Source organism: Lepeophtheirus salmonis, chromosome 4, assembly GCF_016086655.4.
Source record: "Lepeophtheirus salmonis chromosome 4, UVic_Lsal_1.4, whole genome shotgun sequence".
Classification (NCBI taxonomy): domain Eukaryota; kingdom Metazoa; phylum Arthropoda; class Copepoda; order Siphonostomatoida; family Caligidae; genus Lepeophtheirus; species Lepeophtheirus salmonis.
This window is the reverse complement of record NC_052134.2, coordinates 39073169-39092938: the sequence shown is the minus strand read 5'-3', so window position 1 is coordinate 39092938 and position 19770 is coordinate 39073169. Positions and strand designations below refer to the sequence as shown.

The window sequence follows — 19770 nt, the reverse complement described above, 5'->3', positions numbered from 1 at the left end:
ATATATAGAAAATTATATAAATATTTAATATTAGAATTTTTTATAATTACTATATCAAAATCGAGTCTCTTGTAAAAATCGAAATTAAATACCTAACTATATCTGCTATAATCATTCACACTTTAGAAAAGTTATCGATCCATGATTTATAACAAATACGAGTATGAATACTTTATAATTCAAAAAATAATTTTAAAAACCGTGTAGTTTTCTATCTTCAAACCAAACTTTTAAATTCAACATTGCACATTCTCTTCATTAAACAAATAAAATATACATATGAAAAAGACATAAAATTTGTATGAATTTACGTCCTTACTAAAAAATTGTCTCAAAAAGTGTAAATTAATCAAAAAAAGTAAATTGAAAATACGGGAAAGCTAGATTTGATGCTTAAAAAAATTACAGATAAGCAATTATGCTTAAATTCCAAGTGTGATTAGATATTGAATTATAATAATTTATTTCCTTGATTCGTATAATTTTACAACTGTAAAATTATTTAAAACTCATTTAATAAAAATAAAAATAATAATTTGCGTTCTAGATTTCGAAAAGTAAATAACAAAAGAAAGAAAAATGTGAATTGACAATGGGGCATGTTATTAAAATATTTGTTCAGTAGTTTTGCAAGTAACACAATATATATTTGGTATGCCACTATAAAAAAAGTATTGTACAAAAATCAGAAAAATGAATTTTTACGTCATATATACAGCCCAATATTTCATTGACATGTTTCAAACAATTACAGGCATCGTATTTAATTTTGTAAGATAAATAAAGATAACTCAGAATTTTAGATATAGATTGAAACCTTTAGATATTTTAAGACACTTATATGTCTGCACCCATATCGTCCTTCAAATAAAATCAATCGATTTTTCATTTTTTTCATAGTTATTTGAATTTTGGGTACTTTAAGACCAATTTTCGGCGCCTCCATAGAGATAATTAAAATAATTTGTTAATAATTCATTTGAAAATAAAAAATTCATGAAAATGAGCAAATTAATTTTTAACCTAATTTTTTATTTTTTATGATACTATGCTTTTCTTTATTTTATTAATTGTTTGGCGTTCCTTGTTTTGTTTGTAATTATACAACCTTTTTTGTATTTTTTGTAGTTGTTTTTTCTCTTTTTATACATCCTTTTTTGGTCACATATAATTCATATTAAACTTGATCAAAATGCATTAGCTCCATTACAAAAATTGAAAATCACAAAAACTAAGGAGTGTATAAAAATCTTGAGGACAAGTGTATGTTTTTTCTGTTTTTTTCTTCATAGAAATGTGTATGTTACACCATTATCATCGTATCCATTTATAAAAAAAAAACAGATATTAAATGATTGATGTTGTGTTAATCATGGAAATACTGTAGAATTGAACTTGTTTTTCATGTTGAAGAAAAGGTATTTAGTTCAATGTCTAGTTTTTCAAGGTGAAGAAAGGGTATTTAATTCAATGTTTAGTTTTACATGATTACTCTGTTAATTCTAAGTATATTCATATAATAAAATCTCTGTGTTATTTATTTTCTCATTTTGCACAATGTAATAGTTATATCAACATTAAAAGTATGTAATCTTAGTCACAGAGTCTACACTTTTCGTTTATATTCGCTTGTGTTTTTCCTTCACTTGCCCTTAATCACACCATAACTTCTTTTGTATTTAAATTTGTTCAATTTATGAAGACCAGGGCTCAACAAATATGAACGATTTGCTCCAATATAGATTATTTAAGAGTGGATAATTAATAATCCATTTTTTGAAATTAAACTCTAAAAAATATTCAAACATGAGTACAAACGTAGTCATTTTCTTTATCTGTGAAGCAAAGCATATGAAAGCTTGAATTTACTACCTATAATTTTAAGTCTGATAATTTTTAATTTACAAATTTAATTTAATTTTATTGATGGATTTTTATGATTTTATTTTATAAATTCATGGAAATAAAAAAAAAAATACAAAAAAATGTCAATTTTAATTGTTTAAAGTTATAAAATATAATGAATAATTAAAATATAAATAAATAAATAAAATTAGTTACATGACTAACAAAATGTCACATATTTTGAATTTTCATAAATTATCAGGGTGAAAAGGTTAGTTAAAGATAATAGAAAATTTAAAAATGGCTGTACAGTTTTTTTTTAATCCTTAAGTAAAAAAGATTTGAAAAAGAATTTGTCGACTTTTGTTAAATACCAATTAATCTGTCAAAAATTAATTTGCCTTCATATTATTATTTCTTAATCAAAACACATTTTTAGTCTATTTTAAAATACCTGTGTACTTTCATAAACATGTGAAAAATGACGAAACGGTCAATTGACTTGTAATCATAATTAGTTATTTTATAACAAGACATTATAAATCTATTGGATTATGTTTATTGTAAAGTTTTTTTAAAAGAAATTAGACAATATCCATCATATGATATGCATTACATTTTGATTTATATCTGAAAACTTTTCAATCCAAACATAAGAAGTACATTTTATCTTTAAAAAGAAAACCTATTGTGTCATAAATCTCTTCTTCATTTATAATTATAATTCAAAAACCATACATATATTTAATGTATATTTTTTTCAAATCATATGTTCCATAATCACTTAACATTAAAAATTATGTCTCCCTTCTACATATTTGTGTATCTTCAGCAGTAAATGTGTTTTTAAATTATAGCAATAAATAATGAAATGTACAGTTTTATATTTAATAGTAAATGTTGTATAGATGGAAGCGGATACTTAAGGGTACAAATGTATATCTACCATACTATGTACATAGTAGATAAATGCTTTTACTCACACAAAAAACTTTCTCATTCTCGATGGTAGAAGGGAATGAAATAATATTCATCACCTATGCAGAAAATATATACATATGCCTACATATGTTCATGGTGTTGTGAAAGTGTGTATAAGTTTCTACCTCTAACTGTGATTAATACTCTTATTTCTTTAAAAAAATATTTTGTGTGATTTATTGTAGAATTCTCTCGTTTTCTTTCTCTAATTTATATTATGTACGTACATATGTAAATTTGATTTATTATTATATATATTCTTTTTCTGTTTATTTATGTTATCAAAGTTTTATATTTTTCGGTTGTTCGTAATTTCTAAAAATAAATTAAAATACATTTCAGCAAATAAGGGAACAGCTCCCAAAAAAACAATATTTATTATAAGTTCTTGGTGATGTTGAGAAAAAAAAGATTTTTTTTTTCATTTCATGGCTCAAATATTGTTTTCTGTATGATATTTAAGGAATTATGCCCCCAATGCCCCAAAATTCCAATTTGCATACGTATTATCGAACTTTCAACATTTAATAAGTTAGAAGCAGGGGCAATCTAGGTAATACAATCAATATAATCATAAAAATAAATAAACACAACAACGATTCGAATAGAAGAAGTGCTAATAACTCATTTGTTATTATTTATCACTCAACATGATGGATTATTTATATTTATAAATACTCATGGATTGAAGAGAAATCATAAAATCAGGCAAAATAATAATTTGATTATTATTACAAAAGAAAACAAACATTAAATGCGTTTCATAGCAAGAAACATTACACATTTTGAATAAAGAATTCCAATTGAACATCAATTTTATCCAAAAATATAAAATATCGACGAAATATTCTTGAGGCAAAATAGTTAAAGACCAAACTACCAGCCCCTATATTACTTATTAATTTAGGTAAAGTTATAACATATTCCTGTTATATATGTTTTTTTTATCTAAAATTGATAATATTTAATCGCAATTTATATTCGGGTTTGTTTTATGTGCACTCCTCTATATGACTGGTTAATGACGTCCAACATCTAAAAACGGTTCAAATAGCTCCTTCACTCAATTATCATTAAAATATATTTAATACAACTAATTGAAATACCGTGAAAAAAAAATTAAAAGAAAGAAGGAAACCTTTTATTTATCTAGAAGTCTTATGTGGAGAAACATTACTTAATTTGAGTGACACAAAAACATATAAAGCGTGCATATGCAAAAATACAGCATAGCGTACAGCATTAACAAAATGATAGAGAGCTCCAACTTGATGATGGTTTACACCTTGAAATTTATTGACCACTAAAATAAAAACGTCTTTGTTCCTTATGATTCAAAACGTCTATATTTAGTCTCAATTGCAACATCCAGACAAGATCGGAAGGCATTGCACACTCTGATGAAATACTCATCATACACGGCCATCCACTCTAGCAAAATGGTAGTCTTCAGTTCAAAAGTACATTCTATCAAAAAAGTACCGGGAATTGTTAATTTAAATTGCCCGCGCTGAAGGGATTTAAAAAGTTCATTTTCTATGATGACAGTACTGTTTTTCATTATGACGCCAAGTTTAAGAGCGATCTGTAGACCAGTTTAATTGTAAAAGCTGGATAAGTCAGTCTACCTCACTAGTGCTTCACGATCTTTACAAAGAACAAAATTATTGAATAAAGAGTTTCTTTTAAATTTTGTGTTGTGAACAAAATTTAATGTGCTGACCCGTTGAAAATATTCAAAAAAACTTTTAGTAAATCATTTTTATCAAAAACCCGTACATATGACTGGTAGAAAACGTTCGAGGTGGGTCGTAAAATTAAAAAAAAGTCAAGGTAATGGTCATTATGTCCTTTTATATCTGCGGTTTGTGCATCATGAATTCGTTCCAAAGGGACAAACGGTCAATAGGAGTAACTATTTGGGCGTACTGAGGAGTTTGTGTGAGAAAATCTGTCAAAAACGGCAAGAACTATAGAAAAACAAATCGTGGATTTACACGATGATAACGCACCATCGCACAGAGTCACGTTTGTGTGCGAGTTCAAAGCCAAACATAAAATAAATGCCATCAATCAACCACTATATTCATCTGATTTAGCTGTGTATGATCTTTTTTTTGTTCCCTCACATAAATCGCCACCCCATGAAACAGGGTTTTGAGTCTATTGAATCCATAAAACGAAATTCTTTGAAAGAACTTAAGGCCATGCTAAGAAGTGCTTATAAAATTGTTTCGAGGACTGGAAAAAACGTTGGTATATGTGTATAACATCCAATGGAGATTACTTTGAAGCAGAAAAAATAAATTTTTAATGATTAAATGTGATTTTTTTTTTTTTTTCACTTTTCCCGATACTTCTTTGACAAAATGTATTTCTGTGAGGGACAGTACAGGCCTTGGCCTCAATAACACCCAAATCCCATAGTCAAAAAGTTTAAGATCTTGTTCGGAAGGAGGCCACAATGGTCAAATCCATAAATTGGCCAAATTTTCCCTGCATCATGCATGAGTTTCCTTTCACCTGTGGGTGAGGACAGAGTCCTGTTGCTACGCATAATTTCCCTCTGAATAGTTGATCTCAAACAAAGGGTTTATGGTGTTCTCCATTTCGGCCAAGTTATCCTTGGTACCGATCTTGAGTTCCTCTATGAAGAAGAACGGGGGCATTCTCTTTGTATCGGATGCAACGGCACTCAACATTATGAAAAAGGCTGTATGCTTGGTGACGTTGACTTTGACTACGTTCTCCATGCTGCCATCAGCATCAAACACTTTCTTGATCCCCAAAACAGTGGATATCTTCACTTACACAATCTTGACCACCTCAGAAAGAGGAACTCCTACATGGAGAAAATCAAGCACCCTTAGTTTCTTGGACGACCTAATTCAACTGACTTTGTATATTAAAAAAATTGTATATGGTTCAAAAAAGTCTCATAACTGCTCTTTCAAACGATGTATCTATTAGTGCTCTACGTTTATTTGCTTAGAATTTATTGAAGCTTTAATACTATATTTATCCCTGTTTTTAAACAAATGGCTTTTAATAACTTGTATATATATACATTTAAAAGTTTGAAATACATATCTTTTGAATCGATTATAATTGACCGATTAAACATTTCAAAAAATGATAATAAATTTCGTATTTTTCAAAAAGTACATAATGTTCAAATCACTAACTTGTAATCCTTAGTTCCTTCAAAAGGACTAAGGGAGTTAAGAAATCTCAGTTTTAACTTTGATCACAGTATTTTTAGATTTATAATTGGTTTGGGTTAATTTTAAATTAATATACATAGTCAAAAAATCAACATAAACGTTAACTTATTTTCTAAAAAAAATTTATTCAAAAATATGCTTAAATTTTATATGTAACGATTTAATGAAGAGAAAATGCAGTCACTGTTAAGGTACAAATATATTTTGCCTGGAATCCTTGTTTTAAATTATTTGTAAAGAAAAAAAAATACATTCATTTAAAGCATAAGTAATTATTCTAGAAATATTTATAAAAGATAATATTTCCAGTAAGTCTAATTAAACAGCAACATGGATTTGATAAAATATTTATTCATGGAAATTATTTTAATTCTAAACTATTTTTGATGTTACTACTATGGCATGATATACCTAGATATGTTCTTGAAAACAAAGATCCAAAAAATAATTGTATGATACCTACTTACGCTACGCAATACATTCTATCAACTGAGTAAAAATACAACTAAATGAAAATTTATAATATTAGAAGTACCTATTTGAAGCACAATGAACCAAAAAGTGTTGTTTTATTATTAATTTACTTGTATATTTTTAAAAGTGTCTTTTGTTTATTTACATATACCTATTTCTAGATATACCATATATATGTATATCATTGTATCTTTCAATTTGAGAAAAAAGAAAAAAAAATATTCTTCATTTAATTATATAACATCTTCAAATTTTAATGATCATACTGGCAATCAGCCTTTTTTGATGTCAACTTTCAGATCAGCCAGAACACCATGCACCACATGATAATCAATAGTTAAATGTAAATGCACACAGTAGAACTCCTCGTCAGGGGTTGAAGCCTTTGGATCGACTATAAAGTTCGAAAAAATCATCGTTAAAAAGTATGGCTTTTAGACTCCCCACAGCCCCAACAATTCCCTCCTGGACTTTTGTATTTTGGACACCTCAAGGGGAAGCTTTTGGAAATCTTAAGCACAACAAAGAACCAACTAAAGGTCACCGTCATTATTGTTAGAGCCAACATAGAGCTGAGTTCTGTAAAGAACTGATGTACAATGTTCTGCAACAGGATGGAACTAGTAATTAAGGCAAAACGTAGATATATTGATTGAGAATGAAAAAAGGCAACTCTTGATAGTATTTATGAATAAAAATTTACAAATTTGATGTTATTCTTTAAAATATAGCAATTTTTCAATTTTCATAAAGTGTTGTATTTTAGCTGTATCCATATGTTGTGGCACTAGTATATCAAGAAGTTACTCTATCTTTGATTCTACACTTTGGTATTAGCTGACATTCATTGCTATCGACTGAAAATTTTAATATACTACCGTTTTACTAATTTTAATATACTACCGCCTTACTATGGCGAACTGCCAATAGAAACCCTTTGTAGTCTCTATGTATTTATTCTTCTATGCTATATATATCAAAAATTATACCTCCAATATGGCATCCCTATTTTTTTATTATGAAAAAATCCTGTACATTAGTGGATCATTATTTGAAGCTTTATTAAGTCGGTACACAAGGATTGTTTCTGACTTTTAACAGGAATGTTTAAGTACTTGACATGCTAGTAACAAGAACGCATAAACCCGGGATACTAAATAAAGGTTACCTCTTCAACAATACCAAATTCTCAGATCCCAACACTAGCTACCTCCCAAACCACAGTAAGGATATTTTGAATCATAGTTTTTACTATCGGTAGCCAAGTCGCTCGAGCGCCTTTTAGTTAATTCAGCTACAAATGACACATTCAAATATATATATTATTCACATTTTAGAATTTTTTTTTCAAAATTTTACTCATGTTTTAAAATTAAAATATTCTTACCCGATATATAAAATGTATTACATTTACTAAAAGTAATATGTTATATTTTACTTTGACTAATTATGAGTCGACTGTTATAGACTACCGTCCAAAAAATGAGTAAAAAAACGCCTAAAAACATTGTTCAAAGTTATTAAGATATTAATGTCACGAAAAAAAGGCGGAGTACAATTCTAGACAAATAATAATAAAACATATCAATGCTTTGTAAGTACAATTTGCAAAAAGTATAAAATATTTTTTTCAACTTACTTAGTAGTTTTTGCTATTAGATGTTATTACTGAAGCAATAAAAAGAAAAAGAGAGTAAATGAAAACAAGAATGCGAGATAAACAAAGCCATAAAGTTATATCTTTATAATAGTAGGGGGGGGGAGAATAAAAAAAGCATGTAGTTATAAGTCAATGCTGATAAGCATCATCCCCACAATTAGAGCTGAAGAGGGGTTCTTGTACATATATATATGTATAAATGTTTAATCAATTAGTTATTCAATGATAAACATACAATATATATATGTGTAATTATTTTTTGGCTGACATTGGAGATAAAGAAAAACAGAAATTGTCAGATTATTATTTTTATCAGTCATTTTATCTGTCTAGTTAACTATAAAGTATTAACTATACATACATATTGTAAACTGTACTAATACTCCTATTGTATGTTTAGTACATTAGCGTAATGACTTTTCCACTTATCCTTTCATAATTTTTGCATAAATTAGATGTACATAGAGTTTGAATACAATTTGATTTTAAAAGTAATTTGAGCAACAAAAAAACAATGCCATGCATTAAATGCTTTCAGATGTATGTTATAAGTTTATTTTATATAGTTTTAAATATACAAATTACATTATAATTATTTCATATATACTTAAGATATATATAAAATATAGTAGGTTTGCTCAAGACTATCTGGGTCATACAGAAATTTATATAAATTTCCAACCATTTTGTCTCATATAAAAAAACAAAGACCGTAAAATTCTAAGAATTTTTCTTGCTGTATGTTGGTATGTAGGTTTTTACACTATTTTTAAAAGAGATTATAAGGTTTAGAGAAGAAACAGTATTTAAGCCCCGACTGTTGAGCTGTCGTTCGCTCAGGTGTCATGCTAAAATTTGCTTCTATTCTTTCTTCTCTAAACCTGATAATCTTATTTAAAAAAGTGTGAAAAGTTTTATGTGTTTGTGTTTTATAAAAGTAATTGGTAGTTAGTCAAAAATTGTCTTTATAAAAATGCTATTCTAAAGTCATCATGGCCTTGAAGGCCAAAAAAATGTAACCAGAACTCTCTCTGGAGCCTTAGCCTTTAGCAAAATACGTTCATTGGTTTGCCTGTGATCCCCGTACACCAACACACAAACAATACATTGGCATTATATATATAAAGATACAAAATAAAATTCAAATCCGTAGACCTTTTAAATAATCTTAGTTTGTTACAATACCATGATTGGATAAAATGGACCTGAGTGTATTGCAACCAATCCAATGACTTAGTAACTCCTGAACATAGTAATAATATTATAAATCTATAAAAAGTTATGTTATGTAGATTACATATGTGTAGGATCCAAGGGCAAACAGAAGTTTAAGCTCAATAGATATTAGTACAAGTTGCGTTGCCTCTCAAATTTTAAAAACTTAAAGCTAAACTATTACCTTAATATTTTATTAATGTCAATGACCTTCAGAGTTCTATATATATAATAAAATTAATGTAATATGTATAATTTCTGGGTAAAAGTTTATCAATTAAGACTACAGAACATAAATCTAATGTACACACATATTAGAAATTATTGATATGTTTTGTGTGCAATGAAAAATTTAATATTTGTGCCAAAAAGTCTGTTAATAATAATATTTTTCATTCTTACAATAAATAAAAAAATATTTAAGGTGGCAGAATGGGGCCTTCTACCCAAATAGAGATTTGACATTAATCGGTGGTTTATTTAATTCTGAAGTATTTCTACAATAACATCTTTGAATTTCTTGCCCTTCAGTGAAATCTTCGATACATAGTGTAACTTATGATGTGTCGTAATAATGGTACTCACACAACATCAACAAGTCACTTGTATTAGCTGTTGATCCCCCTACTCTAAAATTTTATTAGTTTTCGGATGAATCATATTTTGTGTTTTGGTATTGTTGTTTCTACTCACATGACTGAACATTACTCTATTCTTACTTTGGAAACTTATATTATAAAGTTTTTTTGTATATAACTGACCATTTTTAAATAATAAGACTTTACAATGATTGAAGAAAATAAAATTGGTATAACTTTAAAATGCATCAAAGTGTCACTATTAGTAGAAAGCCCCAAAAACAAAGCAACTATACCAATGCATTAACTAATCCTTAAATTTGGAGCAACATTTTTCGAGAGGAAATTATGAATTGAAAACTTTTAGAGTAATAAAATTGTAAAATATAGCAAAATGTATTTGATAACAAAATTAAATTTATTTTTGCATCCTTTTCCCCCTTTTAATAGTTGCATGAATATATTTCAATTAGTATATAACTACAAAGATAATTTTTTCCCTACTGTTTTTTTTTGTTTCTGTTTAATAAATGAAAGTACAAACCAAATTGAAATACTCATACCTTTAAAAAAAATATAATCCAAATTAATTTTTAAATAGAACTTCAAAAGAATTAATTTAAAAAAAGTATTTCTCTGTTTTTTTGTTCCTCCTTCTTCTCCTGTTCTACATTAGCATGAAATAAAATATAAAACCAAAAACAAGACGCTTGTTATGTGGAAGCATACCATTATTTTTTTAATATTGTTAACATAACGTAATCAAAAAATTTCTCTTTATTCTATATCTCAATGTCATAAATATTTAATCAAAGTTAAGTTAATAGTAATATAAAAAGAGAACAGAAATGGGCAATCTTTAACTTGCCTCCTTGAGCAAAAATAACATCTTAAAAATAACTACTAAACTGTGTATATTTATATACAATATTAATACAGGGTAGAGCAGCAAAACGTATACTCAAGAGATGAATTTAGAAATCTTCAACTATTTTATATTTTCAAAAATAAGCAAAAAATAATGTTAACAAGGTTTTTGCAAAACTTTTTACACTCAATCTGACCACCTTCATTATTAATCACAGCCTTTACACATCACCTGAAGGCCATCCAGGAGTTGATGACAAACTCTTCTGACAACTTGGCCTATGCAACCACTATTTAGACTTCAGTGAGTATACATATGGTTAGGATGAAGTGGACTATATCCCTTTGACCAGAATTGAGCCATGTTATCTCCACATAACATTTGGAACTAGGCAGACGTGTGAGAGGGGACACCGTCCTGATTTTACATGTAGTTACCTTCCACATAGATTGTCTTCAGCCATCGCAAGATGGTGTGCCGAGGCCCTTAAGGTAGACCTCCTGGCCGATTTTCTGTCCATTCTTAAAAAAACAACGAAGTAATCTTTTTCCCATCAGAGGCCACAATGCCAAGGTTTGGCGGGATATTTGGCAATTCCTTTGATTCTTTTGTTTCCGCAAGCTAGGGGTCGTTTGGGCGGTTGTGGAATTTATCAACTGAGATAATCTTCTTGTCTGAGAAAATTTTCACAATTGATCCGTTTGCCTTGATCTATGTTAGAATATTCTTGCACCTCTCAAGCCCCCTAGCTTTCAATGCTCTCTGTCAAAAGGTGGCGTGGGATTCTTGTGAAAGATACTAATCTCAACTTTATAGCCCTCCAAATGGTTCTAGGAGCCACAGATAAGTCGTTGGCGAGGCGATCATTGACTAAGTGTGATCTTCCTTTATGTTTTTCTTGAAACTTAACAAGGACTTTGTATCACTTTTTAAATTATTTTAAATTCTTGACATCCTGGAGAGGTATTTTCTATATTTTTTATGTTGGCCAACTGAAAAACCAAGCTCCTAAAACACTTAACAATGTCTGTAATCTTCATCACATCAACTAAAAACGCTCAAAACCTTTTATTTAACCTAATATAACAGTCCAAATTTTACCCTCTGTATAAAATTAGTTGTTAATGCAAACTGCAGATATATTTAAATATTGGGAGGATTTTTTTAGAAAAAAAACAATTCTACAAATGTAAAATTTAAACTGTATTCAAACAAATCCAAAAAATAAATTGTATTACCTATCTTCAGAATATTTATCGCTTATATTTTAAGAGTGGGTGAATGATAAATGTAGCCAAAAAATTAAAAATAATAACTATAATTAAGAGCTAAAACACACTAATGATTTTGAATTTGGATCATGTAGTGTTTTTATGATTGACAAGATACCAAGAATAAAAACTTAGACACTTTATTTTATAGGCATATATAGAGATATCTTTAAGTAACATAAATGATTGGCTATTTGCTTCTGGTCCCTTTCTTTTGTAAAAAAAATCAATCAACTTTACATATACACGTTTTAATAAATAATGATTTAGTAATACGAAATCTATTGTCTTAAAATAACAGAAATAACGTATCGACTTAAAGTAAAACTTTATTTCAAAGGGTATAAATTTGAATCAAAGGAGGATTTAAATAAAATGATTTACTCTTAGGAAAAGTTAACTTCACCGAATTTACTTGTAACACACGTTCTTTTGTATAAATTTAACCCCTTCTTCTATAAGTAGTTCGATTCCGGGATGTTGTAGTATATCTTTGTCCTTATTTTAGTCCGTTTGACATGGACTGACCCAAATATGTTCTTATCATGATCGGTTTATTTAATTAAGTTATTACGATGTGTTAAACAAGGTACCACACAAACAATGGAGCTTAACTACTATGATCAACCCAAAACAAGTCAATATATATTAATACAAGCAGTATTTATCATATTTAAATGGTAGACCAATTATTATTATTATAAAATACAGAGCTATTCATTTGAATTAAGAAAACAACCCATTAAAAGTTACAATTAAATGTATATAAAACTTGTCATTAAAAAATATATTGTTAAGTAGCACATTGCTCAATCATTTTACAAATTATAATATTAATTATTTTTTTTTTAATTTAAAAATAAGTACATATGGTTTATGTTTTTGTCTCTTTTTTTTTTATTACTATTAAATCTTTAGAAAAAAAGAGAATAAATATTATTTCTTCTTCTTAATCCATTATTTTCCTCAAGGACATAAAAAATAATGAAGAAGGATTTAATTTATTGGTAGCATACCTATAGGTTAAGAAAATAAATAATAAAAACAAAAATAACAAAAAAAAATAATTACTATTTAAATCAACATATTTATATAGATAAAAAACAATTGGACTCGCTCCAAGTTATCTATAATGCGATGTTATATGTAGTAATAAAAAACTAGAAAAGGTTAGAAAGAATGTTACTTAAATAAGAATAAAAATAATTTGGGCTCAAACACATATTTTTTTTTTACAGAGGGAATCCATCAATGCCAGTAAATGGAATGTCGAAGCTAATGATAAGAAATCATTCTTTTCCCAAAAAATATATATTTGTACCTCAAAAAACATTACTTAAAATACCTTATTCTATTTTTAACCTCAATTTTCGGGAAGGATGGTAGGAGATCATCCTCTCTGTTATTCCTTTTTGAACATATATATGTTGTGTACAAGTTGAAACTTGAATAAATTGCAACATAAAAATAAGTCAAACACTTTTTAAATTAAGATTTCACACTACTTTTGATAAGGATAATGCAATAATTGAATATTCCATGGATAAATATATATTTATTTTTACAAAAACATATTTTTCAAATAAACTAAATACCAGGATATAGAAAAAAAAGTTATCAATTAAACTAATTAAAACTTAACATAATGAATGTAATTTCAAGAATTGGTGTTTCAGATATAGATGGAAAAAATAAAGTGTTGATTTACTAAATATATGATTATATTAGTGATTAAAAAAAATGTGTTCTATATTTTATTACTTGATTCTTGTATGATGAAGTTATTTATGTAAGAAGTAAACGTTGTACGTTTTGTTGCTAAGTTTCTCAAAATATCGAGCTCTATTTTTACCAGTTTTTTGATATGTATTGGATCAGAACCTGATTTTTTCTGACTGAGAAAACTATTTTTACGATTTTACTAATAATTTTTATACTTTATTAGAATGTGGATAATTGGGACTGGTTGGTATGACTCAGTCAACTTCTGTTATACTAGCATTCAATTTTTATTCAACCTCGACCTTCAATGTATTAATACAGTATTTTTTTTAACTATTTGAATAAAAATAATAAAATATAAATATTATATTGCACATTATAAAGTTCAAATAGCCAGAGTTATAGTACTCATGATTTCATAATACCTATGTAATTTTAAATGATAAAAATAAATTAAAAGTTTGTAATTAGAATGACAAATGTTGTAACTAAATAGTGCACTTTAAGACAAAAAAAATAAACATTAGTACAATTTTTTTATCCAAATTGCAACTCATAAAGACATCACAACTTGTACAAAACATGTATACAAATCTTAAAGGGCTAAACATAGAGACGTGAGAAATGTGATTCTTCATAATTAGTAAATTCTTCGCATTTGAACGATTTTAGTGAGTAAAATATCTTTTTTTAATTTCAACAGCTATTTTATTGTATTTATTGTAAAATGAAGGATTTTCATGCATAAGTAAATAAGCCATTTGTGTGAGTCTCATAGGTAGATATAAATATACAAATATCTTTTATAAATGTCAAGACGTTCTTAAGAATTTCCTTTTTAAATGTTTCTGACATTGTTTTGTTTTTGAGTGACAGACATTTTGAGATTGAAGAATACCTCATAAATGGTGTTTTTATGATTTATGTGTAAAAACAATCATTGGATTATCTTTCTTTCTTTCATAGATTGTATCCTGTGTCATCAATTACCTGAAATATATAATATTAAGGAAAAATTACTATTGTTATTTGCAAACCCATTGGACAAATACTTACATACAAACTCAAATGATATTATATCCCATACTATAAACCCCTTACACACAAAATAATAAAATATCGATATCGTTTTATAAAAATAAGATAAAAAACACACATATTTTTCATCTCAAGGATCCAGAATATCGCAAATAAATATGTATATATATATATTCTGATAGTATCATGCCAATGATATAAATCAAATTCAGATATGTTTTTGAGGTAAGCTTCTACCTATTATGTTAATATAGGTAAAAAATTAAAGAAAAATATTAGATATTTTATTTATACTTCAATTTGCATATTTTTATATGAAAATTTAACATATTTAAGAAAGTTTTTGTCAATAAACATTTAAGAAATATTGGGCTAATTTTTTTTTTTTTAAATAATTTAATAAGTATATATTTGATAGAATAATCTTAAACATTTTTTATACATATCCAGTAACTATGTAATTTAATTCCAATGCTGATGAAACAAGTTATTATTCTTCATGGAATATTCTTGAAAGTTTTTACAAATTTGATATAAGTTGGCATGTTTCTTGAAATACCTTCAGAATGGACTAATTAAGTTAACTGATGGTTAGTATTACTTCTGTTCACTGTTAAACTCAAATAAAGGTTATAATGAAATACACTACAAATTTCTGAATTTGAAAACTGTTATTGCAAATATGTTCTCTATTTAGAGGTAAGTTTTTTTACTTTAGGTGTAGAATTATTCTTTTAATAAGGATAATTAAATGCTGAAAATTTCGTTGGAAACTCTCCTTAGAGTTGTGGTTTGCTTCTCTCCGTTTAATTGTCCAACATTACATGTTTCAAATTATAAAATGTATAGTTCTATTAAATTTTTATTTTTCGGCTAAAATTTGTGAGGATTTTTTAAATTTAGTAAAAATCTAGTCACTATTAGCATGGGACGTTTTAGAAAGTAAATCTATAAAACAGCCAGCATATAAAAACTATAGTATGTTTCTACATACTTTAGTCTCTAATATATTTGATATTATTTCCAAAATTATGTCAAAAATACTCATTAAACTCCTCAACATTTTTATAAATTATTTGTCAAATTTCATGAGAAATTTTCAAAATTGCCATCAAACCGACTGGTTGCATAAACTTTAAATACCTTTTTTTTCGATGTTAAATATAAAAAAAGAATACTCAGTAAAACACATGGTATACTTTTTGTACCGTATAGCACGATAAGTAAGATTGGGACATTTTTAGATCGAAGGGAAATTTGGTTTAGTTATTATTCCTTAGTCAGTAACAAAATAAATTTTTGTTGCAAAAAACAACATTGATCCTTTGTACAAATGTTTGATTTGTCAAATAAATATAAGTGATTAAACAGTTAAAGTTTAAAAATCTGCAAATATTTTTTTGAATGGATTTTTTACTTATGAAAACAATTAGTTAGTAAAAGAGTTTATTTTAATTCTAAATCAGTACATACAACAGTTTAATCTTTAAGTTTTTCTTATCCTTATAACATATAAAAAGTATAAATTAAAGGTACTTTGTAATTTTTGAAAGATTTGTCAAAGAATCCAATGTCTACGAAAATGATTTTTTCATTTAATTTTCCCTTATAAATTACAAATGAATATACAATATAGGTACATTTATATGGGAAATTAAATTCATGCCAAAAAAGAAATGGACGAAAAAATGGCATCCTTGGTAATTGAGTTGGCTGAATGGGATGAATAGGGAAATCAAGATGCCAATATTTTTTCATGACATTCTGATTATAACCAATGTTTTATATAAATAGATACTTTGTTGAAACACAAATCTGTTTTATTATCTATTATTTTTGATTTATTTCGTCAAATTATGGTTTCTTTTTTCTTTCTTCTCATGTTTATATGTATACAGGAAAGGAATACGAGTACCATTAACCCATTACTTTCTTATGTCTTTAAAAGTAGGTATTTTAAGGGTGACTTTGACGCATTATTTTGATACAATATAAAGTGGTGGAATCTTATGTCATAAAACAAATGATAAATAAACACATTAAAAATATTTTTTGTATTTATTCGAAATATGCCACTCTTATCAATTTTGCAAACTATATTTTAGTTTGTTGGATTTAATAGACTATTTGGGATCTCTAGGTTGTCAGAACGATGAAGAGAAGGATGATCAATAATCTGGTTCTTCAAAGTAATCTAAGATGAACAAGTGGGTGAAAGAAGGAATTCAAACACTATTTATTGACAATGATTTGTGTATAATTATTTGAAAAGATTCTAAATCAGTCTACCTTAAATAAAACTACTTAAACTCAGAGCCAATTGAATAAGTGGGTTTTTACAACAGAGAAAAACGTAAGAAGCTCTGAAAAACATGCCCTAATTATAGTATGGTGTACAAATGAAATACGGTTGTTGTTGACATCCAAGATAAAACAGCTACTAATTAAATAATCATATTGAGAACAAAGAAAGGATACTGGGCATTGTATAATTAGTCATTGAAAGTTCAAATGGTAGAAGTCAGGTGCTTTTACAAGAAAGTTTGAACTTTGTACAACCATTAATGACAAACCACTAGACGATAAGTTAAAGTTATCAGGTTTTGTTTCTCATTGATGACATTGCTTTATGAACATCAAGGTAAAAAAACATGCCTTAGCAGATATATAGATTTTTATCACTAAAGCTGATTTGTACTACAATGGATGGAAACATTATGTTGTTAACGTAACTGAGACAAATTTTGTATGTTATTATTGCAAAGAAGTAAAAACAAATATAATTTTTTGCTCTAAAACTTGTACCGTATGCTAATTATTTTATCATATTATAACCGGGAAAAAAATTTCTAATATTATTTCGATTAAAAAATTCTTTGGAGTAGAAATAAGGCTGCTTTATTTAAAGTTTTAATATAAAATGAAGATTTTTTTATTTATTCCAGCGCGAAATTTTATATTTTACGAAGCATATTTAGGTAAAAAGAACAGTATATCAAAGTATGGTGCGGAAAATCAAATGTAAGGGTTATTTGGAAGTAATGGTTCAATGGTCAAGAGTCCCAAATTCTTTTGACTTCCATTTTATGACAGTTACTATAATGTAAATGTTTCTAATCACAAAAATCTGTAGAATTGGCCGATCATCAACAGATATTCATAAATTTATGAAAGACAGGTATGTTAAAAAAACCTTAAATTTACGTAGTTATCCTGAAAATTTATGGAATTCGGGAGTAGAGTAGCTTAGAAGTCATGACGTTTCATTTAATTAGGTGCAAGCAGCTATGAGATGAAGGAAATAAATACAGAACCAACTCCGTATCTAATAATGATATAGACAGGAATTACTTCGATGTCGATCTTCAATTCTACTCCGAGTCCAACAAGGTCTTATAATTATAAAGCCACAAAAAATATTGAATGTTACCTCTCTTTTCATTCAAGCACTCATGGTTTCTTGATATTTTCTCTCTTCAAGTATAGAAGTATAATGATAACAGCCTTAAAAAACAGTCATGGAATGTATGTCTTACGGAAAGTAAATTATTATTTTATTAATTATCATGCTGGTAATATAAAATAAATAAGTCAAACCCAAAATAATATAGAAATATAATTCAATATAAGCTCAGAAAAAACATGTTCTCTAGTTTTTATGATAAAAATAATAAATAACAGGTACCGAGGGTGTGTGTGTACTTGATATATTTATGAAGTATCTTCAGTTCAAATTTGTGAAATACATCAGTCCTTATACAACAACAACATGTATTTACTTTAACAAAACCATGCAATAAACCATGCAAAAGGGGCTCACCTTAGATAAATGTTTTTTGTAACTGTCCGATTGATGTCTTAAGGGGGAAAAAAGTATGACAAATTTCAAGAGAGGGATTGCAACGAAATTATATATAAAATTATCTATATTTTATAGTATTAAATCAACAATGACTATTATAATGAGCCAATATTTTCTTAGAAAATCGTAATTAAAAAACCCTAAAAATATACAAAAAAACTTTTATTATGAAAAACATAATTCAATTTCCCATGTCAAAATGTCGAATATTAGGGTTGCCCAATAAAATTTGAGAAGCACTACTTTTGACCTAAAACAGTGATGCAAGAACTCAAATGGTACATTTAGCTAGATAAGTTGTCATTAATTGCCATCAATTCATATTGAATAAATTTATAAGACCAGTTTATTTTCGATTACGAGCACTTGTCACACATAATCCAAGGTACTTCTATATGTAAGCATGGGTATATATATCTACAAATATACCTTAAATTACTTGTATTCTTTGAACATAGTATAAACGTTATCACATAAGTTTATAAACGGTACCTCTATCCACATCTAGCCAAATAAATAAAAAATGAGTTTTTTTTTAATACGAATACTTTAATCAAAACTTTTTTATTCCTTCTCCATTAAATAAAAAATAAAATGACCTGGTAAATTAAGTTATGGACCAAGTTTTATTTCTTTCTTTAGTTTAAATTGTGTGTATATCAAAATTTAACTCGCATAGCGGATTAGAAAAAGGAAAAAAAGTTTTCGTTTTTGGCAGAATTAATTATTTATTTTTAATGTTACTATACCTACTATTTCTTTAGAAATGATAAACTGACAATTTACAAGGATACATTAACATACAATTATCCTAAATTTGTATTTTGAATAGTTACATGTACATATTTTAGATTAATTAATTGAAAAAATAGCAATTTACAGATATCAGTTAAATATAAATTACTTATTGATCCATACCAAATGGAGCAAGGGTTGTTATTAAAATTGAAGTGCCAGTGATTTGGTATTCAATACCATACCTAACTTATTTCCTGTTAAATTAAGCATAACATGTATACAATATGATATTTG

At 27.1% G+C, this 19770-nt stretch overlaps 1 protein-coding gene across 2 annotated transcripts in view; it reads right to left on the bottom strand.

Moving 5' to 3' along the window:
- The window catches only part of LOC121115913 (zwei Ig domain protein zig-8), a 127761-nt gene that overhangs the window by 32184 nt on the left and 75807 nt on the right, over window positions 1–19770 (bottom strand). The window contains exon 1 of one of the 2 annotated variants that reach the window (XM_071887904.1): window positions 18697–18728. The exons of the other annotated variant lie outside the window; for it this stretch is intronic. The gene's annotated coding sequence lies outside the window, so the exon portion shown is untranslated. Of the gene's footprint in view, window positions 1–18696; window positions 18729–19770 lie in introns of those variants that run through there. 2 annotated transcript variants of the gene reach the window in all.